Genomic DNA, 23,675 nt, shown 5'->3' on the forward strand with positions numbered 1-23,675 from the left:
ACTGGCACTTTTCCCATCGCTGAAAAATGCATTGCAAGTGGGATGTACGAGTGGTATTCTCTTACCATCTGCTTTGTCCCCTTCTGCCTGACGGTCACCCATTGCCTATCTAGCTGCACACTCTTAAACTGCAGGGTGACCATGTCAAAGTTGTTCTTGCTGGAGGCACTGCCAGGCGTGCATGATATGCAAATTAGCCATGAGATGAGATAAATATCCATTGGTCTCTCCTGTGATAACACACTTCAATTTCATTGAAACAGATGACAAACTGTCAGCTTCCAGGACCTCTTCAGTCTTGCTGCTCCTTGTAATTTCACTGTCAATGCTTCCGACTCCCACACAGGTCTGTCACCTGATTCCCTGCTCTCCACCGTCAAGGCTCCTTTTAAATTCTCTGCCATGGATCTAAGTTCCCACAGGTTCACTGCTGGCCTGTTCTCTTCTGGGAGGTCTCTGCACTTGCTGCTCCATTTAATCTGGCTGCTGCCACTTCAGAAGAGGTTTAGCACTGGCATACTTGTTTCTCGGACCTCTCCTATATTGCTGTCCCTTTTAACTTTACTGCTGCCACTCCTGAGTCCCACACAGGTCCGCTACTGGTCTGCCTGCTTCTCTAGAAGGGCCATCACCTTGCCTGCTCTCTCCATTATGATCTTCAAGTACTTGCTCATCTACATATTGGCTTTCTTAAAAAGGAATACCACTTTAAAGTGGTTAAAAAACACACTTCCTTCTCCTCCGTGCCTTCCTTGTCCACTTCGGTACCACCTTCTTACCTTCTTTCCCTCTTCCTCTCCTCCATTTGCATCACCACCTCATCTGTGGGGAGATGCCTGTCATAGCAGATGTATCCGTGTTCCCAAATTCTGGATCTGCACTGCTTTCTCTTCATTCTAATGCCCTCCAAAGCCAACCTTCATATATTTTATACAAGATTTGCCTGTACTTACATGTTATACCTCTGGATGGCACTGCTACATTAAAAATCTGCTTAAAAGTTTCTTTGATTCTTTTGCCAGTTACCTTAAAATATATGTTATCTAGTTCCTGACCTTTTCACCAATGGGAACAATTTAACCGTATCTGTCTAAATCAGTCATGATTTCCAACACTTCTATCAAACTTCTTCTTGGCCTTCTTTACTTTAAGGAGAACAGCCATAACTTTTGCAATTTATTCACATAATTCACATCTCTCCTCCCTGAAACTACGCTTGTAAATCTTTTCTGCTTCCATGTGTAATGTCTTCCATTCTTCCAAATGTGTGGTTCTCAGAACTAGATGTAATGCTTCAGCTGATTATGACAAGGGTTCATCTTAATGTCCTTGCTTTTGCCCTTCGTGACTCTATTCACAAGGCACAGCTTTGATTTTGCTGTAAAGGACATAGCTGAAGAATTATTATCTATTCACTCACATTATGCAGGTAAAGCTGGTCCCTCATTAGAGGTCATTTAGCTTGCTGGCCAGACAAAAGGAAACAGATAAAAAAAATCAGTCTATCACCCTGAATGCTGGAAATTAGTCAGAATCGAAAAGAATCAGAACAACAGTATTTTGACCAACCCGTAAAAGAAAGAGTTTTGAAATCTATTCACCACTGCCAATGTCAGTGCTACTGGTAACCTCGACTGCAACAGCAACATTCAATCATCCTGTCTTTGTGAGAGAGACTGATCAATATATCTTTTTGGACTGACCTCTTAGTTCCAAGTTCCAGTCTGTATGTACCTGTTGAGTTACTAGTTCTTCTCATTTTTAGCAATTAATAAAATCCCTCTTCTTTGATTGAAGAAAGCCTGCTTAAATTGGGGTCTTTTTAAGACATTAGTTCATTTGAGTCTGTGCAGAAAGGTAATCACAATGGAATAGATCAGTTTTTAAATCAGACCCTGATTTCTCTCCAAAGATGCTGCCAGACCTACAGAGTTTCTCCAGCAATTTCTGCTTTTGTTTCAGATTTCCAGCATTGGCAGTTCATTGTTTTCATTTTTAAATGAATTGTGTTGCAACCAACTAAAGGGATTGGTGAACAAAGAAGGGAAACTTACTCATTCCTCATCAGTTGGGATTTTTACATTTAATGCTTGTCTGTTTGGAACTGTAACAAATTGGGGAACTTCACCGGATGTCTGAGAATAACAAATTAGGGTCTCATGCCTTGATATAAACCAACAATCGGAACAAAGGTAGAGTGGTAAATTGTCACTTTGAAACCATTTTTTAAAGAAGGTGAAAAAGGCTTTCTTGAGCTTGCACTGCTTTTGTGTCTATGTTAATGTTCTTAAAAGAATTCAGGAACTTACCTTTGATGCTTTAACATTCTGTCCAAGGAATAGTTAAATAATTTAGTTCAGTACTTGGGATTAGAATTTCCCCCAAAAGGCACAAAACCTGAAATTTCACAAGTTGTTTTCAGCAATTTATAGGTTGAAATTGTGGATGATGAAATGGATGGAGTAGCAGTAGAGAGATTACAACTGGAGCAGCAGAAATTAGAATGTCAAGAAAAAGAAAAGGAATGAAAGGCAGAAAGAATGGGAAAAGTAAGGAAGGAAGAGAGTGAATTTCAGGGAAAACTGGAGACAAAGGAGTTTGAATATAGACAGCTTGAACTGAAGAGTAGGAACCTTACTGTGTCCTATGAATGCATCAGTGGCTTGAAGTTGAGGTTGAAGACAACTTTGTTTGCTCATTTGATTTCTATGTTTAACGGGGAAAAGCCTGAGGGAAATGCTGCTGAAGACAAGGCAGTTAAATTAAGTGCAGACCAGTCGATGCAAGAGGGGTACCATTAGAAATTCCATACCTGAGGAAATGGCCTGAGCAGGCATCTATGGAATTTGGAAAGATTAAACAGCTTCTTTTGATCAATGCTTTTGGACACTTTACGCAAACATCACTTAAAGCAAGCTCCATGAACTAATTCTGCCTGAGCTCAGACCTTTCCCAGTCAGAGTATGCCCAGAGGAGCAAAGTGACAGTGTCTCGGCAGGCTGCCACATGACGTGATCTACAAACTCCCTTCTTGAAAAAAATACCCTTCCCTACTCACTCTCAACCAATTGGAAAGGATGGAGGTGATGAAAATGATGGAGAACTGACCTTCCATAGTAGAGATGGAAAGGCTGGAGATGTCCTCAGGACAGAAAGGATGGTGTTAAGAATGGAAAGTGGGGTAAATAAATCTGTGTGTTTTAATTGCCAAAAGATAGGATATGTTCTGGCCAACTGCTAGATGCTATGAGAGAAATCAGTGGGACATATTTGGGGAACGTACATCCCATGCATTGAATGGGGGTCAGTCAGTCAGAAACTGTAATAGACCAGGCTATGGCTTTGATTGTGGTTGTGAGTCCCAGTAAAGGAGAGTGCAGATGAAGTTCAATCAATCCCTGTGATTTACTCTGATTTTGTTTTATCCAAAGACTGAAATGCTCACATTTCCCAAGAATGAACTGAGCAAACTTGTGATACTGAGGGAAATCATGGCCAGCCAAACACTGCTCCTTGGAAAAGGCATGACCTTCCCACCAGAGAGTGCAATAAGTGCCGAATGTTGATAAAATGGATTCAAGGAGGGTACATATCCTTCTCTTTGACTGAGCGCATCTGGAATACTGCCTTGTATCATGACCAATGACTGTGGGAAGCATTCCTATTTTGCCTGTGGATAGGATCAACCTGCTATTTGGCAATGACCTGGTGGGATCCAAGACTATAGTATTGTTTGGCATTTTCCCTGAATGCGAGGTCATGGGAGTCTGTGGCCAGACAGGCTCAGCTATTAGAGGCTGAGGTGACATTGTAAACAGAAGACCCTCCAAAATGGTTGTCTGGAACCCTTTATGGGAGTCCAGAACACCAACAGGAGGTAATAAGTAGAACTTAGCAGCCCAACAAGTTCACCCACTGTGAAAAATGCTAACTCAGACTGAAGCTGAGGCAGATGCAGTCCTTGAATGTTACTACATTTGAATTGAAGTGCTGGTGAGGAAATGGAGATCTCTCAGGATCTACACATGAGAAGTAGCTAATGATCTACCACATGGTGGTAGTGCTGAGGTAGAATGTTAGTATGTGCAAAGCCCAAGTCTACATCAGTCAATATTTTTGCTGGGAATATTTCCACAAGGATGTAGTAAAGTTTGTAAAACCTGTCAAGTCACGAGAAGACCCTGACCTGCAATAAGACATGCATCTATGATTCCCATGCTGGCTTTTGGGGAGCTGTTCTGCAAGCTATATGTGGATAGTTTGGGACAGCCTTCCCAAAACTAACGGAGCTATCAGTATGTGTTTACCGTTATGGACTGGATACACATTATCCAAAGGCTGTTCACCTGAGAATTTTATCTTCCAAAAGAGCAGTGAGAGAATTGAACTAATTCTGCAATTTGATCCATCTGTTGATATCTACACAGATCACTGCTCATGTTTCATGCCCTGTAAAAGATCATTTTTGGGACTACAATGCAAATCAAAAATTGAATACTGCATATATTGTTGAACTCTGCTATTGAACTGTGCAATGCAATGTTGCTTTTTGAAGTTGTAAACAGGAGAATACAACACTTGATAGCACTGAAAATCATTCAAGTTTTCTGCCTGACAATAGCCCTCTGAGTGGCTGAGCTGCAGAGATGTTGGGGCTGCCCATAACTGAGACACTAATGGCTGAAAGCTAGGTCCTTCTAGCCCTCAGTAATTAAAAGCTTGGGAAAAAAAACATTTGTTAAAAGTAGCCTCCACAAGAAGGACAATAGCAAGTCTGTGTAACCAAGATTACTGAGCTTAGAATGTGCAAAATAACAGATGAGCATTTCACAGTAATATTTTTCTTGAAATATTTACAATAATAAGAATAGGTTCGAGTTAAAGATTCTTAAGATAATCATTGAGATAGAGTTTGAAGTAGTTACATATATACAGAAATACAAAAAATCATTAAAAACATTAGAGGAAAATATACAAATAAAAATGCGAAAACTGACCCATTTTAGATAGTAAAACAGCCCTCTTTATCATTAGAGAGGTGAAATGTATCATAGGCATAGAAGACTCGCAGATAGAGGAATATGGCCTGAACATGCACATCAGAAGCACAATTCATTAGCTAAAGAATGGGCGGCACGGTGGCACAGTGGTTAGCACCGCTGCCTCACAGCGCCAGAGACCTGGGTTCAATTCACGCCCCAGGCGACTGACTGTGTGGAGTTTGCACATTCTCCCCGTGTCTGCGTGGGTTTCCTCCGGGTGCTCCGGTTTCCTCCCACAGTCCAAAAATGTGCACGTTAGGTGAATTGGCCATGCTGAATTGCCCGTAGTGTTAGGTGAAGGGGTAAATGTAGGGGAATGGGTCTGGGTGGGTTGCGCTTCGGCAGGTCGATGTAGACTTATTGGGCCGAAGGGCCTGTTTCCACACTGTAAGTAATCTAAAAATGCTTACACTGGGGGTAAACGTAAGACTTCGTATAACTAACTTTATAGTAGAACTAATATTATGAATTTTACAGCAATTAGTAAGAACTAACTTTTTGTATCTCCTGTAATCAGGGCAATGGGAAATATGAAATGAGTAACAGAATCCAAGCAATCCTTAGAGATAAGCAAGTCCGGAACATGTTCAAAGAGTACAACAATTAACTTTGGCATGTGAATTAATGGGGTGCATTGTAAGATCCCAAGGCCTGATGATTATAATGATTGGTAAACATCATGAGGTCATGAACCTAGGGCTGTCCATTGGTCACTTTATTTAGGTGTTTCACAGGATTGGATATATAGAATAAGGGAAGACACAATGACCACATTATATGTGATTATTGTAACATGACATATATAAAAGTACTGTACCCCACTGAGAAAACCAGAGTGTTATTGACCCCTCTTCTGATCTGAGCCAAAGATTAAGGGGGGGTCATTAATCCCTCATGTCGAGGCCAGATTTGGAGTGGTCTTTGGTCTCTCCCTGCAACTGCTTGAATAAACTGCCATGTACCTGAATCCTGAGACTTTGTCCCTGGTTGGAGGATTTGCTCCTATAAGAGGGAAGAAACATCCAGTGCTTGTAGAAAAAAAGCATCAATGTGTATGGAAAAGTCAGCAAACCAAAAGCAGACAAAGAAGGACGTAAGTTCAACTGGGACAATACGTCTATCCTGGGACAGGCCAAACTAAGTCACATCAGGGAATTCCTAGAGGCCTGGCATTCAAACCAGAACTCCATTAACAAACACATAGATTCGGACCCCATTTACCAGTCTTTCAGAAACTGACCAGGACATATAAATAGCAAGCGGGACAGAACATCAGCGCTTCACTGGAGGCTCACTGATGATTTTATCTAGCATGGTGACAAAACGTCTGAAAACAAACCCACTAGCTCAGTGAGCAAACAAACAAACTGATCCATAGGTTGAGTGACAAATCTTCTCTAAAACCTTAAACAAACAAATTCATACAAAAAAAGCCTGACTTCACCTGATCAACCACTGAAGTGAAGAATGACCATTATGGCGAGAGTTAGGGCATCATTGTGGTAAAAATCAAAAGGACTGGAAGATAAATAATTCAGAATGGATACATTCCAATAAGTAAGGAAAGTTCCCAACGGAACGGTCCACTATCCATGATTCACTGAGACAGTGTCAAACTATAAGAAAAAACATATAAGTGTACAATGACAGATGGCAGGACAGAAAATTGAATGGAAAACAAAAATAGCAAAGAATTACTTAAAAATTAATAAGCATGGAAAGAGAAAGATAGCTGGAAATATTAAAAACGGTAGTAAGAGTTTCTAAAGAAGAAAAGACTTAACGAAGTGATTGTGATCCTACAGAAAGTAAGGTTGGGGAATTAGGAATAGAAACTTAGGAAATGAATTGAACAAATATTTTACATCTGTTTTCATTATAGATGAGATCAATTTGGCATCCTACCTCTCCTGGCTCCCCAACCTCATACTTGCAAAATGGAAGCATTCTTTCCAATGAATTGTCAAATCAACTGTCGGATACTCAACATTTAATTCTCAGAATAAAGCAAAAAAAAAAGAGGCATGCTTTGCCATCCCTTGAAGATCCTGCACTATGAGAGACCTATCAGATTTCAAATATGGCCTCACATTTCTGAAGGAGCCCTGATTGGAATCTCCTGTCAGAAATGCAGAGCTCTTAAAGTGAAGGATGTTGCGAAACTTGAAAGGATTCAGAAAAGATTTACAAGGATGTTGCCAGGGTTGGAGGAGTTGAGCTATAGGGAAAGGTTGAATAGGCTGGGGCTGTTTTCCCTGGTGCATTGGAGGCTGAGGTATAACCTTATAGATGTTTATAAAATCATGAGGGGAGTGGATAGGATTAATAAACAAAGTCTTTACCCAGGGGTGGGGAATCCAGAACTAGAGGGCATAGGTTTAGGGTGAGAGAGGAAAGATATAAAAGAGACCTAACGGGCAACATTTTCACGCAGACGGTGGTATGTGTATGGAATGAGTTGTCAGAGGAAGTGGTGAAGGCTGGTACATTGGCAACATTTAAAAGGCATCTGGATGGGTATATGAATAGGAAGGGTTTGGTGAGATATGGGCTAGGTGCTGGCAGGTGGGACTAGATTGAGTTGGGATATCTGGTCGGCATGGACGAGTTGGACTGAAGGGTTTGTGTCCGTGCTGTACATCTCTATGATGCTATGACTATATGAAAAAAGTAGGAGTGGAATGGCAGTCTGCATGAGATCTATACTCCTTGGAAATATGTTTGGAGTGCAGTTCAAAGAACATTCACTAAACTAGTACCCTGAATGGTGTGGTGATCATATAGGGAAAGGTTGAACAGGCTGGACCTGTATCTCTTGGAGTTTAAACAGATAGGTGACTTGGTTTATACATACAAGCACGTGAGCGGTATGGACAGGGTAGCTATGGAACTGATCAAAGTAAAAACTGTGAATATTTCTAAGGTAAAGGTAGATGGATTCTTGTTAAGTAAAAGAGTGACAGGTTATAGGGGTAGATGGGAATGTGGATTTAAGTTTGCAATCACACCAGCCATGATCTTACTGAATGATGGAGCAGACTGCAGGGGCTTCGTGCCTATTTCAGCTCCTAATTTGCTGTACAGAGTTAATAATGCCCTGCCCTTCAGAAAGCCAGACAGAATTGTTGACCTGTTTTCCCATTCATTCGCACTGACATTGTGTACAAATACACTTCATCTTTAACTCATTCATTCAGGTGAAGTGAGCATTATGCCAAAACCAGTTTTTATCACTTTTGTGAAAGTAAGTGTGAACTACTTTTTGTGTGGTACATCCACAGTGTTGTTAGAGAGGGGTTTCCAAGATTTTTACCAGAAGCAGTGAAATTGCAGCATGGTAATTCTGAATCCAAGGTGTTTATTACTTGAAGGGGAACTTGCGGGTAATAGTATTGCCTTATTTCTGCTCTCCCTGTCCTCCTGGGTGGTGGAAGGTACATAGATGAATTTCATTCTACAGAATTCCTGGCATTTGACTCACTCTTATAGTTGCTGTTTTTATATAGAATCCCTACACTCTGGAAGCAGGTCATTCAGCCCATTGAGTTACCCTCCAAAGAGCATCCAACACAGACCCACCCCTTCATCCTACCCCTGTAACCCTGCATTTCCTATGACTAATCCACCTAGCCTGCACATTCCTGGACACTATAGGCAATTTCCCATGGCTAATCCATCCAACCTGTACATCTTTGGACTGTTGGAGGAAATCAGGGCACCTGGAAAAACATGGGGAAAATGTGCAAACTCCACACAGACATTTGCCTGTCAAACCTGGGTCTCTGGCGCTGTGAGCCAGCAGTGCTAATCACTGAGGCACTGTGCCACCCTTATGGCTGGTCCAGTTAAGATATTTTTTATTCAATGGCACCACCCCACAGCTATCGATAATGGATAAGCCAGCTATGAGAGTGCTGTTGAATGTCAAGAGGAGATGCTTGGATTCTGTTTTATGGGAGATGATCATTGCCTCGCACTTGTGCGTATGAATGTTACTTGCCATTTACCACAATGTTATCCAGGTCTTGCTACATATCAGCACAGACTGTTTCAGCATTGCAGGAGTAGTGATTAACACTGCATGCTGTGATGAAGAGGAACACACAACTTTTTGTTTTAATTGACAGGGGTGCCAAGTATGCGAAACAGCACAGATGATGGAAGAGAAAGTCTGAATGAGTGCCAGGAAGGAATTTGACAGGTTCGTCTCAACAAATAAGATTTAGGTTTAAAAACCCAAAATGTTGAAAATACTGGAGATTCCTTAAAATATTTTGGCTACTGTATTTATTAATTAACTACCATTAATAGAAAGTGCTTCAATGAGTTTGGAGTTGCACAGAACATAGAACATAGAAATTATTCATGCATTAATTTTTTTTTCTTGTACTTTCTCTTTTAAAATGTTGCTGCAAAATATTTTAATGTTTAAAAGCTACAATAAAAACAAAAATTGCCAAAGAAACTCAGCAGGTCTGGCAGCGTTTGTGGAGAGGAAACAAAGTTAACTTTAGAACTGGTTTTGCCTCAGCTGTTCAGCATCCACAGTTCTTTGTCTTATTACAGTAAGTGCAGCTTCATTTAACTTTTAACTCATTCATAATTGAGGTATGATTTTGATTTATTTGATTTATTTACTGTCATGTGAAAAGTGTTGTATAGTGTTGCCACTGTCTGGCATCATTTTAAAACACAGAAAAATAAACCAAAACATAGAATATAAAGACAGACAATGAAGAAATAAAGGAAGTATACAATTTTAGAGTCTTTCTTGTTAAGTGCTTCATCGTGGGCAAATTTTTGCTCCTTATTATTTGGTCACTTCTATATTTTGCATCTTGCATCAATATGACAGATTTGAATATTTCACGGCAAGTAGATCAGCCATAAGCTTAGGAATCATTATCAGAGCACTCCTGGAACATCCCTAGCAAGTTTAATTACTTTCAATACCTTAACCTTGAACACTGGTACTTCCCAGTGCATGCAAACTTGGAATGAGCTTATCTCTGCCAGCCTTCAAAAGAGTCACTTGATTTCACATGGCTCTGGCAACCAGTCAACTTCCATCCCGCAAGGCTGGTTGTCCTAACTAGAGGACTAGCAGCATCTCAGTCCCAGCAAACCATGCTGGGAGCTTTAAGAGAAAGTCCCAAGACAGGAGATCCCAGAGCAGGCACAGAAGGAAGTTAAGTGAGAATAGCGATTGCTGAGGCCCATCGGGCAGGCCTTGGTAAGGACAGGAGGCACCAGAGGTGATGGAATGGCTGGGCATTCTAGCAGGCAGTGCAATAGCCTATGCCGTTAGTGGGGGCACAGGGTATGCGATCAGGAGAGATCCTACCCCAGCCGCAGAGTGAGTAGTTATTGGTAAAGTTCCATCAGACTGTAAATGAAATTCTGAAGTTTCAGGAGCTTCATCTCAGCCTGCTCCAGTATATGCCAATGACCCCATTATCCCCATTATGGTGTATCAGGCTGAGGGGATTGCACCTATATCTATACAGAAGAATTGAGGGGACTTATAGACTCTAAGTCCCCATAGAATTCTTGCCAAAGTTTTCACAGTCACAAGTGTACCAGTCAGCAGGAACCCTCCACCCAGCTGCAGGTATTGAGGCTGCACATCTTGGGAGACAAAGGATAAAGAAACTATTTTGAAGGAATCGCTGTGGCATTCTTTTATTCTATCATGAGACGTGAGCATTGCTGGCTGGCCAGCTTTTATTGCCTGCCCCTAGCTACTGTTGAGAAGGTGGTAGTAAGCTGCCTCTTGAACTGCTGTCCATGTGCTGTAGGTTTACCCACAATGCCCTTAGGGAAACAATTTCAGGACTACCCAATAACAGTGAAGGAACAGCGACATATTTCCAAGTCAGGATGATGCAACACATCGACTATTGTTAGGACACGGGGTAAACCTTCCTGCTCAATTTAACCCAGCAACACAGAAAAGATTTATCCTTTGCGGTAATCTGTGAAAGTTCAAGAGGCCAAGAACTACTTAAAGTAAAAATTAACAACTTTATTTTTTAAAGTAAAACAGAGAATAAATAACTAACAATTATTTACAACTCCTTCCTCTAACCTATGTTTTACCTTCCCCTTCTACAATACTAGTCTGATAAAATTTCCAATTAAGATTTTCAAAACAAAACTTTTTATCTCAAAACCAGACAGCTTTCGGTTCTTCTCTGTATTCCTGTCTTCTTCTTGGGGATTCTGCTTCACAGGTTACTGATTGATAAAAGATACCCTTAAGAGAGCTATTTTTCAGGTAGTCTTTACATGCTGGTAGCTTGGCAGTTCTCCTCTCAACTGTTCAATTTTCCCCAGTCATATATCCCCAAAGCATCGGATTGTGTCATTGTTTTTTAAGGTTGTCAATATATTCAATTCAAACATGATTGGAATTTGGTATTTTCAGGGTGTAATTTAAACTGATTGGCTGAATTTGAATTTGATTTTGGCTCATAGCAACTCAACTAGTGCTTTCTGTTCTGAACCAAATGTTACATTGTAAAGTCTCCAGCACTCAGTGTGCTTGCCAAGTCCTTCACTCTCTTAAAGGTACAATACACTTCTACACTTTCATAACACTATGCATTTCGGTATATTAACATCCTTTAACTTTCATTGATCTAATGGCTGCTGCAGCCTCACTTTCCCACTAGATGCTGAAATGGTTGTCTGCAGTAAAAAGGAGTGGAACATCATCACCATTGCAAGTAGGTACACTTCCACTGTGCCTGCAGTTCCTCTTGCAACCTGGAGAACCACAGACCTAGAAATTAGATATTGCAGTCACATTTCCAAAAGTAATGTTCAGGGGCTTACACTTTATCCCATCAGTTTGATCGGGAAGACTTTTGGGTCTGAGACAGCCTCTAAGAGGTCTTAGCTGATATGTTTTTTTCTCTGCTTGGGGTTTCCAGGCTAGGCATTCTCTGTATATAAGATAGGTAATGCACACCTGAGAGAGGTCTCTTAGTATTTTTTAAGGAGGGACTAGGAAACTGTTAACATTTGTACAACTGATGGTACTGGAAGATTAGTCATTGAGGTTTCTCAGCCATTGCAAATAGGATTCTAACATTCCATAAGCATCAGGGAGGATGTCATAGACCTGGGAACCACCTTCTTTGTGGGAGGAGTGAATGGGCAAATACATGGCAGATGGAGTGTAACATGGATAAATGTGAAAAACACTTTGGTAGGAAAATCAGAATGACAGCATATTATTTAAAAAGTGATAGTTTGGGAAAGATTTATGTAAAAAGGTAATTAGATGTCCTTGTACAATAGAAAGCAAACATGCAGATGGAGTGCGCAGTTAGGAAAGCAGATGATCTGTTCATTTTCAATGATGAAGGTTTAAGTGCAGGAGTGGGGAAACTGTACTGGGCCTTGGTGAGACCATATCTGAGCATTTTTTGCTGTTTTGGTCTTCTTACCTAAGAAAGATATGCTTGCCGTAGGAAGAGTGCAGCTAATGTTCACTGGACTGATATCTGGAATGGTAGGATTGTTAAATGGAGAGACACTGAGTCCTCTGTGCCTATATGCAATGGAGTTTGGAAGAATGAGAGGGGATCTGCATGAAACATTGAAACTTCTGACAGAGCTTGACACACTGATGCAACATTAGGTTTCCTCTGTCTAGAATATGGGGCCACAGTCTCAGTTTACATGGTTGGCTGTTTCAAACTGAAATGAGGAGAAATTGCTTCACTCAGAGGATTCACTTGCCCCATAAGAAGCCATGGAGGGAAAATCACTGAATATATGTAAGAGAAAACATTTTGAGATACGAAAGAGCTACAGTGAGAGGTTTTGGGCATGGTATTGAGATCGAGGAACAGCCATGAGCATGTTGCATGTGGTGTGGGTTAGATTGGCCAAAAGCCAACTTCTCCTCCTACTTTCTATCTTGCTATCTTTCATTTATAACTGTTTAGGCATTGGCTTGGTCAGATGAGAACATTGAGGTGGACAGATCCTTGCAGGCATCTCAAGGCTTTCTCTACATTGCCATAGATCACAAAGCATCAAACCATCATGAAGGAGCTAAAGAGCTCAATTTAGGATTCCACATGGTACAGATGGGAAAGTATGCAAACATGGTTTGTGGACTTTCACACTCTCGTTGGTGGAATAAACATAGTTAAGTAGTTAACATAGTGAATATAGAATATATTAACTAGTGGAGATGACAGCCTAGTTGTATTATTTCTAAACTGTTAATCCAGAGACCCTGGTAATGTTCTGACAATTCGGGCTCAAATCCCACCACGGTAGATAGTGGAATTTGAATTCAATAAAAATTTGGAATTGAGACTCTAACAATAACTATAAAACCATTGTCAACTGTCAAGAAAGACCCATCTGTTTCGCTCATGTCCTTGAGGGTGGGAAACTGCCATCCTTACCCGGTCTGGCCTCCAGGTGAGTCCAGACCCACAGCAATGTCACTAACTCTTTACTGTTAACAGTTAGGGAAGGTCAATAAATGCTGGCAGAGCCAGCAATGCCCTCACAGTTTGAATGAATTACATAAATTGTACAGTAACATCATTGATTTGATTCCAGATTTCTGAGTGCTAAATAATGATTTCAAAGTAAGTTGTTAAAGTTCAAACACTTGTAATATTAGCCTGAGCCAGTCCAGCAGAGTAATTGCTGGGCACGGTCCCTGGGATATTACACTGAGATGTAATTTAGTTGGGTGAAGTCAAATTTTGAAGGCTTTGGATCTTTCAGATTGCAGCTTTTAAAGAATTTAATTAGCAGAGTAACCGCAAAGAAGAGATTCAACATCAGTTTCAGAACTTAAATCAAATCCAAACCACATTGGTAAACATGGGGAAACCACTCCCAGAGTGATTCTGATGCACTTGAGGACAAGGCCCTCTTTATAAAGCCAGGCTCACATTCCCAACGTCTGAAGTGACAATGACATCAACAGCTATCTGCAGAACAGTCAAGAGCTTCAAAGAGTCTAACCCTTTGAAGATTCAGCCGAGCCCTTAATAAACCACAGCAACCCCTTTTATCAGTGGAAATGAACTGAACAAAATGCTTTCTGCATGTGCTGATAAAATCTGCAATCATTTCAGCCTGGGGGTAATATTATGAAGTAGTTAAAGTAGTAGCCGCATGAGAATTTCTAAAAAGAATCAATTAATTTAATAATGTCATCAGGCTGACAGTTTAGGATTCAGATTTACTTGCACGAATCTGTGGTAATCTCCCTTCTCAAGATGTTCAGAACTTCCCAACAGGATTAATAGATTACCTTCTAGCAGGCTTTAGTTATACTTTGAAGCATCAATGTTCTTTGTGTGTATTCCTGCAGAGATTTCAATTATTGGAATATGTTAGAATTTGAACCAATTTGTTGTGGTTCAGATAGGATACCCCGTATCATTAAGCTACAGGGCATGAACAGATGAACCTTGGTTATTTAACTGTCCCTTCAGTTGGTTGCCAAGGTTAATTTGACAAAGATCCTTTCCCTTGTGGATACCAAAGTTAACTTAAATTTTAAATAACACCAATTTAACCAGCTTTCTTGAATTTAAAAAATGTTTATTAATTACACAAGAAAAAATAGTAATGCAACACATGGACACACAGTTAGAAATAACATTTAAGTCCACTAATAAAAAAGTTAAATCAACCAAATTATTGTGATTGCAATGAGGCCAGCCATGTGGACCTCATAGAATATGAGTTCCTTGTTGGGGCTGTTAGCCAGGCCCATTTAGGGTGCTCTGGCTGAGAGATATAAACAGGAGTATCAGATATCCTGTTCACTCTAAGAGCTGACTCTGAAGACTAGATCAGAGATTTCCCACATGTAAATAAAAGGTGTCTTGGTGACTGGATCCAGGCCTCTGTGGAATTATTGTTTCAATATCATTCTCTGAATTGTTAATGAAGAGCAAATAAGAGGAGGTAGCGGCTGTTATTTGAATGGAAATGTTTGCACAAACATTGATCATTGTGCAGTTGTATTCCATGATTTTGCAGATTGATGGAAATTCGAATGTTATGATCCTTTTGACAGAGACTGAATTCCAGCATTCGGAGTGAGAGAGAGCCTTACCCTTTGTTTTACCTGCAGTGCAAGGGTATGGCCCTCTCAGTATTCTAGACCATATTCTAGGAGATTTGGCCAATGGCACACAGAGACTAGTGTTGCAGTCAGCTTTTTAACACCTTTTTTCTTCATGCTTGGAACATATTTTCAAGTGGTGGCTTTCTGCTGAGAATCAGCCCCCTCATTATCTCTTTTGTGATATCTGCCTGTTTGAAGTTCCCCTGACACTTTACAAGTACACATTTCATGAGCTTCACATAAGACTTTGTCATACTGAGACTGAACTTACAACTGTGGTTTACTTTATTCTGTAGCAGGTCTCTTTAAAAAAAGACATATTATGGAATTAAAAATCAACAGTTGTCTGTAAGTACTTTGAGGTTCTGATCTACTGCAATAACAAAATGTCCATTATGAAGAATGTGCTTCTTGCAAAGTAAAAGCTATTAAAGCTAAACAAAAAAAAAGAACTGCGATGCTGGAAATCAGAAACAAAATAGCAGATAGTGAGGAGAGTTGTTAAAGGATACAGTGGGATATAGATCGATTGCCGATTTAGGCAGAAAAATGGCAGGTGGAGTTTAGGTCCAGATAAAAGCGAGGTGATGCATTTTGGAAGATCAAATTGAGGTGCGAATTGCACAATAACTGAAGAAACCTAAGGAACCTTGACATACAGAGTGATCTGGTTGTACAGGTCCATAGATCCCTGAAAGTGGCAACATAGGTGGATAAGGTGGTCAAGAAGGCATACAGCATGCTTGCTTTCATCAGCTGGGGCATTGAATATAAAAGTTGGCAAGTTACGTTACAGCTCTATAAAACTTTAGGTAGGCTATACTTGAAATATTGCATACAGTTCTGCTTGCCACACTACCAGAAGGATGTGGTTGCTTTGGAGAGTTTGCAGAGAATGTTTACCAGAATGTTGCTTGGTCTGGAGGATTTTTGTTATGAGGTGAGGTTGGATAAACTTGGATTGCTTTCACTGGAAAGGTGGAAACTGAGGGGTGACCTGATAGAGATCTACAAAATTATGAGAGATATAGATAGGGTGGATAGTCAGAGGCTTTTTCCCAGGGTAGAAAAGTCAACTACAAAATGGCACAGGTTCAAGGTAAGAGCGGGAATGTATAGGGGAGAACTTTTCACATAGAGGGTGGTGGGTGCCTGGAATGCGCTACCAGTGAAAGTAGTGGAAACAGGCATGTTAGCAATATTTAAAATGTATCTTGATAAATACATGAATGGGAGGCAAATAGAGGGATAGATACCATGCATGGGCAATAAGTAGCAGGTCTTAGGACTCACTGCAGTCTCAGTGGGCCAAAAGGCCTGTTACTGTGCTATATTATAATGATTTTTGTATCACATGAATCAGAAATTGCTGAAAACACTCAGCAGGTCTGGCAGCATCTGCAGAGAGAAAGCAGGGTTAATATTTCAGGTCCTGTGACCCTTCTTCAGAATTTGTCCATAAGACAGGTGCTGTAAATAGCCAGTTAATGAACGTACCATTTGCTGAAACTACCCCTCAGCTAATTTTAGTAATTACAATGGCTGTGAATTTTCTTAGTGCCTTTATGGCGACGAGGGCTAGTGACAAGAAAGTTATTTAAAACCTGTAATCCGTTGAACCATCCTTTAAAATGTTTCTGATATTGGTATAGGTAAAATTCAGCTGAGCTCTCTGGTAGGATGTTATCAGTAATGCAGCTGAAATACACAGCAAAACTAAGTAAAATAGTAGTTCTGAGTATATTCTGAAGGATTTCCCCCATTAGTGAGTGTAATGATCAGCTGGTCCACATGACTCCTCCAGACCAATTCATCCCTGGTTTGTGCCATCTATGAGAATGGTCCTGTTGGACCCACCACCATTGCTCAGATCCATTTTCCCTAGATGTGTAATTCCGGGTCAACACAATCTCTCCTCTTTTGAATATTCTTGACCATGAGGTTCCCACCCTTCTGACTATCTGTCTATCTTCATTTTGCTTTACCATTCCTGGTCTCTTCTGGCTGCAGTAGGTCAAACATGGTTCTCAGCTGGCGGTTGAACATTGAGTCCTTGCATGTGATGTGTCCGCTGAAGAACTTGGTGATTCGCTGACCTAGTGACCCCCTCCCCTTCTGAGGCTTTTAAGGCCTGCTTCAATGTTTGTACAAATCTTCATCTGGCCATTTGTTTCCGGGCGATAAGGAGCTGATCTCATATGTCTGAATCTGTAATTTTCCAGGTACTCCTCTTGTACCACAAACTGTGGATCATTGTCACTCACGACTTGCTTGGAGCTTCCAAACATGGCAAATATTTCATCCAGTCAGTCTATCATTGCTCCCACAAAAGGAGGAGAGGAAATAAATGCAAGAACTATCACAGAGAAAAATTGCTAGGAAAACTAATCGAACTAAAGACTGATAAGTCCCCTGGTCCTAATGGGATACATCCTCAGATATTAAAAAGTAGCTACAGAGATAGTAGACGCACTGTTAGTAAACTTCTAGAAATCCTTAGATTCTGAAAATGTTCCAGAATATTTGAAAATTGCCAACTTAATGACTTTATTTACAAAAAAAGAGACAAATAAAAAGTTAGCTTAACATCTATTACTGTGAAAATGTTAGAGCTTATTACAAAGGATATAACATCAGAGCATTTAGAAATACACAGTATGATTAAGCCTAGTCAACAGGGGTTCATGAAGGGGAGGTTCTTTAAGGAGGTGACAAGTAGGGTAGACAAAAGTAACCAATAAATGTAATATATTTGAATTTCTGAAAGGCATGGAGAAAGTATATTCGCATGGATAGAGGATGGGCTAACTAATAGAAGACTGAGTCAGGATAAGAAAGGCATTTTCAGGATGGTGACCTATAACTAGTAAAGTGCCACAGGGATCAGTATTGGGGCTACAATTATTTACAATATATATTAATCACTTGGATGAGAAAAGAGAATGTAGATAACACAAAAATAGGTGGGAAGGCATTTGGTAAGGATGACAGTCTACAGAAAGATATAGACAGGTGAAGCGAATGGGTATAAACATGGCAGATGGAATATAATATTGGAAAATCTGAGGTTATGCACTTTTGCAGGAAGAATAGAGGAGCTGAATGATATTTAAATGGAGAAAGACTGGAGAGAGTTACAGAACGGAGGGAAAAGCTAGTGTCCAAGTTCAGCAGATGATGGTGAAAGCCAATAAAATGTTTGTTATTATGTTAATTATAGGCTTCAAAGAGCTAACAGCTGTCCCAAAGTTTCTTTTCTATCATAGAATTAGCCATGCTAAATTGCCCATCGTGTTAGGTGCACTAGTCAGAGGGAAATGGGTCTGGGTGGATTACTTTGCAGAGGGTCGGTGTGGACTTGTTGGGCTGAAGGGTCTGTTTCCAAACTGCAGGGAATCTAATCTAAAAAAAATTCAACAAAGCTCCCACCTACTCCTACCAAGTCTAATTTGCACACCCATGGTTCAGATACCTGGGTTATCAAACTTGCAAATAGAAACGTAGAAAATAGGTGCAGGAGTAGCTCATTCGACTCTTCGAGACTACACCACCACTCAATATGATCGTGGCTGATCATTCAATCTCAATACCCCATTCCCACTCTCTCCTTATACTGTCTAGCTCCCTCTTGAATATATCTAATGAACTGGCCCCAGCAGCTTCCTGTGGGAGAGAATTCCACAGGTTCATAACTCTCTGAGTGAAGAAATTCTTCCTCATCTCAGTCTAGAATGCCTTACTCCTTATTCTTAGACTGTGGCCCCTTATTCTAGACTCACCCAACATTGGGAACATTCTTCCTGCATCTAGCCTGTCCAATCCCATCTGAATTTTATATATTGCATGAGATCCCCCCCCCCCCCCATTCTTTTTAAATTCCAGAGAATACAAGCCCACTTGATCCAAGCTTGCCTCATATGTCAGTCCTGTCATCCCGGGAATCAGTCTGGTGAACCTTTGCTGGCTTCCCCCAATGGCAATTGTGAGAGGTAGCTGTTGATTTATGAGAGCAGCTTCTTCCACAAAGTGTGCTTGTGTGAAACATTTCCTACCCCAAAAGAAATGGTGGGTGTCATTTTCAGGAAGGGGCCCACTTCTGATTTTCAGCCCCCGACACCATTGTTGCAACAACAGAGACTGGTGATCATTGCAAAGATCCAGGTTGAAGTTTTTAGAATGTCTAATGTAGTTCTAATAATTAGGATTAGAAATATCCTAGTTTTCCTAATACACCAGTTCAGAAAAGTTATTACACACCTCTGGAGTAGATAGGACTTGAACTCCGGTCTCTTGGTTGAGAGGTAGAGACACTACTACTGCACCACAAGAGGGCGCTTCTGGCTGTACTTAGACTTCCATAGTAAATCATATGCATCTTTGGATACTGAGAGAAATAAGGGTGAAAGCAAATCTTCCAAACTTCCTTAGACATGGTAATCATGCCAGAGGACTACAAAATCTCAAATTTTATGTATGAATATAGCGAATAGGAATTGAAATTAGAACTATCCCAATTGGCCCATCCAAACGCTGTGCCTTTCAACTAGATCATCATCATCATTGATCTTTAACCTTCAACAGTACTTTGCCACATTATCTCCATATCTCTTGATGTGTTGAACGTCTAGAACTCTACTGATCCCTGTCTTAAATGTTGTCCTTGTTTATAAAAGGCTGTCAGGAGAAACTCCCAAACACCAGGCCAGTCATTTAACCTTGTTAGTGGGAACACTTTTAGAAATGAGAATCTGGAATAAAATTAAAAGCCACCTGGACAAAAAGAGATTAATTAAGAAAAGACAGAATATTGTTTTAAAGGTCAAGTGTGCTTAAATAACTCAATTTAGTTTTTGTTGAGACTCTTGAAAGTGTTGATGAGAGTAGTATGGTTCATTTTGTATAAACAGACTTCTAAAAGGTGTTTGACAAAATGGCACAAACTAGGCTTACCACTGCAGCTGTGACCCGCAGAATAAAAGGGGCACAGGTAGAAGAGGTGTGATGTTGGCTGAGTAACAGGAATTGGAGTATTATGGATACTTGTTTTTGTGGACTGGCCACCTATCCACTCCACCCTTCTCCCTGACCTATCATCTTCATCCCCTCCCCCACTCACCTATTGTACTCTATGCTACTTTCTCCCCACCCCACCCTCCTCTCATTTATCTCTCCACTCTTCAGGCACTCTGCCTTTATTCCTGATGAAGGGCTTTTGCCCAAAGCGTCAATTTTACTGCTCCTCAGATGCTGCCTGAACTGCTGTGCTTTTCAGCACCTCTAATCCAGATCCTGGACTGGATAATTGTACAGAGTGGGATCCCTAGGACCCACTGACATGCTAGGGTCACCAATTTCCTTGATCTATATTAAAGACTCAGATTTCAGTGTGCAGGGCACCGTTTCAAAATTTGTGGTTGCCACAGAACTTGTGAACTCTGAGGAGGATTGTGACAAAACCCATAAGTATACAGAAATGCTCATAGCATGGAAAGACAAGTGGCAGATGAAATTCAATGCAGTGAATATGGAATCATACGTTTTGATAGGAAGGAGGAGGAGGGCCAATGCAGAATAAAAAGCACAATTGCAAAGGGGCTGCAGGAACAGAGAGACCTGAGTGTTTATTTATTCACAGGATAGGGAATTGCTTGCCTATCCTCAATTAGAGATGAGCATTTATTGCTCATCCCTAATTGCACAGAGGGCATTTAAGAGTCAACTACATTGCTGTAGGTCTGGAGTCACATGTAGGCCAGACCATGTAACTGTGGCAGTTTTCTTCCCGAAGGTACATTAGTGAAACAGATGGGTTTTTTCCACAATTGACACATGGTCATCATTAAACACTTAATTCCAGTTTTTTTCCATCTTAATTCCATCTGCTGTGGTGGGATTCAAACCTGGGTCTCCAGAACATTACCTGGGTCTCTGGATTAACAGTCCAACAATAATACTAATAGGCCATTGCCTCCCTCAAGCTGCACAAACCGATGAAGGTGGCATGACAGCTTGAGACGATGGTTAAAAAGGGTCTCTGCGGGATGCTGATTTTATACATTGAGCATTAGACTACAAAAGCAAAGAGCAAATTGATAGAATACTTGTTTTTCTTCACCAGGAAAGTTGTATCCAATCCTGGGCACTGCACTTTCAGAGGCATGTGAAGGCTTTTGGCAGCTGTGGAAAATATTTATAAGGGACCAAGGAATGTAGAAGTTGGGACATCATGTTACGGTTGTACAGGACATTGGTAAGGCCACTTTTGGAGTACAGTGTCCAGTTCTGGTCATCCTGCTATAGGAAGGATATTATTAAATTGGAGAGGGTCAGAAAAGATTTACCATGATGTTGCTGGGACTGGAGGGTTTGAATTATAAAGGAGAGGCTGGATAGGCTGAGACTTTTTCACTGGAGCTTAGGAGGTTGAGGGGTGGTCTTAGTGAGATTTATAAAATCACAACAAACATAGTTAAACTGAATAGCAACAGTCTTTTCCCTAGGGTGGGGGAGTTAAAACCTAAGATTCATATTTTTAATGTCAGAGGAGAAAAATTTAAAACGGACCTGAGGGGCTACTTGGGGCTACTTTTTCACACAGTAGGTGGTGTGTATGTGGATTGAATTGCCAGAAGAATTGATAGGTGCAGGTACAGTTACAACATTTAAAAGACATTTAGACAGGTTCATGAATAGGAAAGAATTAGAAGGATATGGGCCAAATGCAGGCATGTGAGACTGGTTTAGTTTGGGAGGCATGATCGGTATGGACGAGTTCTGTGCTGTATGATTCTATGAATCTCTTCCATATCTTAAGACCTTCAGTTTCATGTATAGATTGGAGAAGCTGGGACTTGTTCTCTTTAGACAAATGGGAAATGAGATTTAATGGAAGTATTCAAATACATGAAGGATCTGGACACCAGATAGAGAGACATATTCCCATTGGTGAAAGCATTGAGAACTAGAGGATGCAAAGTTAAAATTATTGAATTAGACTTAGAATGAGGTTTTATTGACACGAATACTAAAATACATGGATACAGGAGTGCAGTGAAAAGTTTACACCATTGTGATTCACAGTGCTATCTTAGGTACTAGGTACCTAGGTAAAAAATCTTAGGTAAAAAAGTAGGAAATAAAAAAAAGTTAAAAGTTCAACATAACAGTTCTTCACAGTATAAAGTAGTAAATAAGAAATAAATTAAAACTTCCCACTTGCCTCCCTCTTTAGCCATAGATCTGCAGTCATTCCATGCAGGGCTTTCTCCACAAGGATTTGATTTCTCCCCTGCTCTGGGCTCAATCGCACGATCCCTGTGCCTCTGTGCTGCCGTCTTGCCTCTGCCCACTATCCTCTCTCCCATGCTCTGGGCTTGATCTTGCGATCCCTGTGCCATCTTGCCGCCGATTGTGGGTTTGTTCCCGTACTGTAAGACTCTCTTACTCCATGTTTTTCAAGCTATTCAGAGAGTCTGGGGGAGATAGTATTATTGCTGGATGGTTAATCCAGAGACCCAGGAATATCCTGGGGACCCAGGTTCAAAACACACCATAGCAGATGATGGAATTTGAATTCAATGATCATGAATGCATTGTTGATTGTCAGGAAACAGGCAACCCATCTGGTTCACTAATGTCCTTTAGGGAAGGACACTGAACATCCTTACATAGTCTGGCCCACATATGACTCCAGACCCATCCTCCTGGCAATTAGGGATCGACAATGAATGGTGACCTAGCCAGCAATTCCCCATGAATGCATATTTAACAAGTAGAAAGTTGTTTCTTGGAGAGTGGGTTGATAACCGAAGGTCAAAGTTTAGAAATGCTCAACAAATGATCTATTTACGAAAGACAGAGAAACATTTTTCTGCACAATGTTGTAAGGATCTGGAGTGCTCCACCCGAAAATAACGGTGAATGATTATTCCAGAAATAATGGCAAAAAGGAAGGTGAACAGTTATTGAGTGCGACAAACTTTTAAAAACTTTTTTTTCATGATTTGGGTATTGCTGACTTATCATTTGTTCCTAATTACCATTGAGAAAGTGATCATGAGCTGCGTTCTTGAACTGCTATAGTTTTTAAGGTGTAGGTATGCTCACAGTGCTGAAAGGAAAGAAGTTGCAGCATTTTGACCCAGTTCTAGAAAATGAATGGTGATATATTTCCAAGTCAGGATGGTGTGTGACTCGGAGGGAAACAAACACGTGGTGGTGTCTCATGTGGCTGCTGTCCTTGTTCTTCTAGGTGGCAGAGGTCATGGGTTTGGAATGTACTGTTAAAGGAGTTCCAGGAAGTTGCTGCACAGCTGGTGTGTAGGTGAGATGGAAGAGATGAATATTTAGGTTGGTGAATGAGTTGTTAATCAAGTGGACTGTTGGTCAAGTTTCTTAAATATCACATAAAACAAGATCAGGTTGATATAAGCACACCTGTTCTTTTGAAGAAGGCATAATGGCCAAATGAGTTCATCTGTGCTGGAAGTTTTTGTTATTCAATGAATCTATGG

The 23,675-nt window shown here is 40.6% G+C and overlaps 1 long non-coding RNA gene across 1 annotated transcript in view; it reads left to right on the top strand.

Annotated features, from left to right (window-relative positions):
• The first annotated feature begins 9,193 nt into the window (after positions 1 to 9,193).
• LOC148139802 (uncharacterized) overlaps positions 9,194 to 23,675 on the top strand; it is a 46,428-nt gene continuing 31,946 nt past the window's right edge. Inside the window, exon 1 of the long non-coding RNA XR_015753532.1 lies at positions 9,194 to 9,243. This is a non-coding gene — a long non-coding RNA (uncharacterized LOC148139802). The remainder of the gene's footprint in view (positions 9,244 to 23,675) is intronic.

Source organism: Chiloscyllium plagiosum, unplaced genomic scaffold (genome assembly GCF_037043375.1).
Source record: "Chiloscyllium plagiosum isolate Xiang-an unplaced genomic scaffold, Cpla_swu_hap1 HiC_scaffold_37, whole genome shotgun sequence".
In the NCBI taxonomy this organism is placed as follows: Eukaryota; Metazoa; Chordata; class Chondrichthyes; order Orectolobiformes; family Hemiscylliidae; genus Chiloscyllium; species Chiloscyllium plagiosum.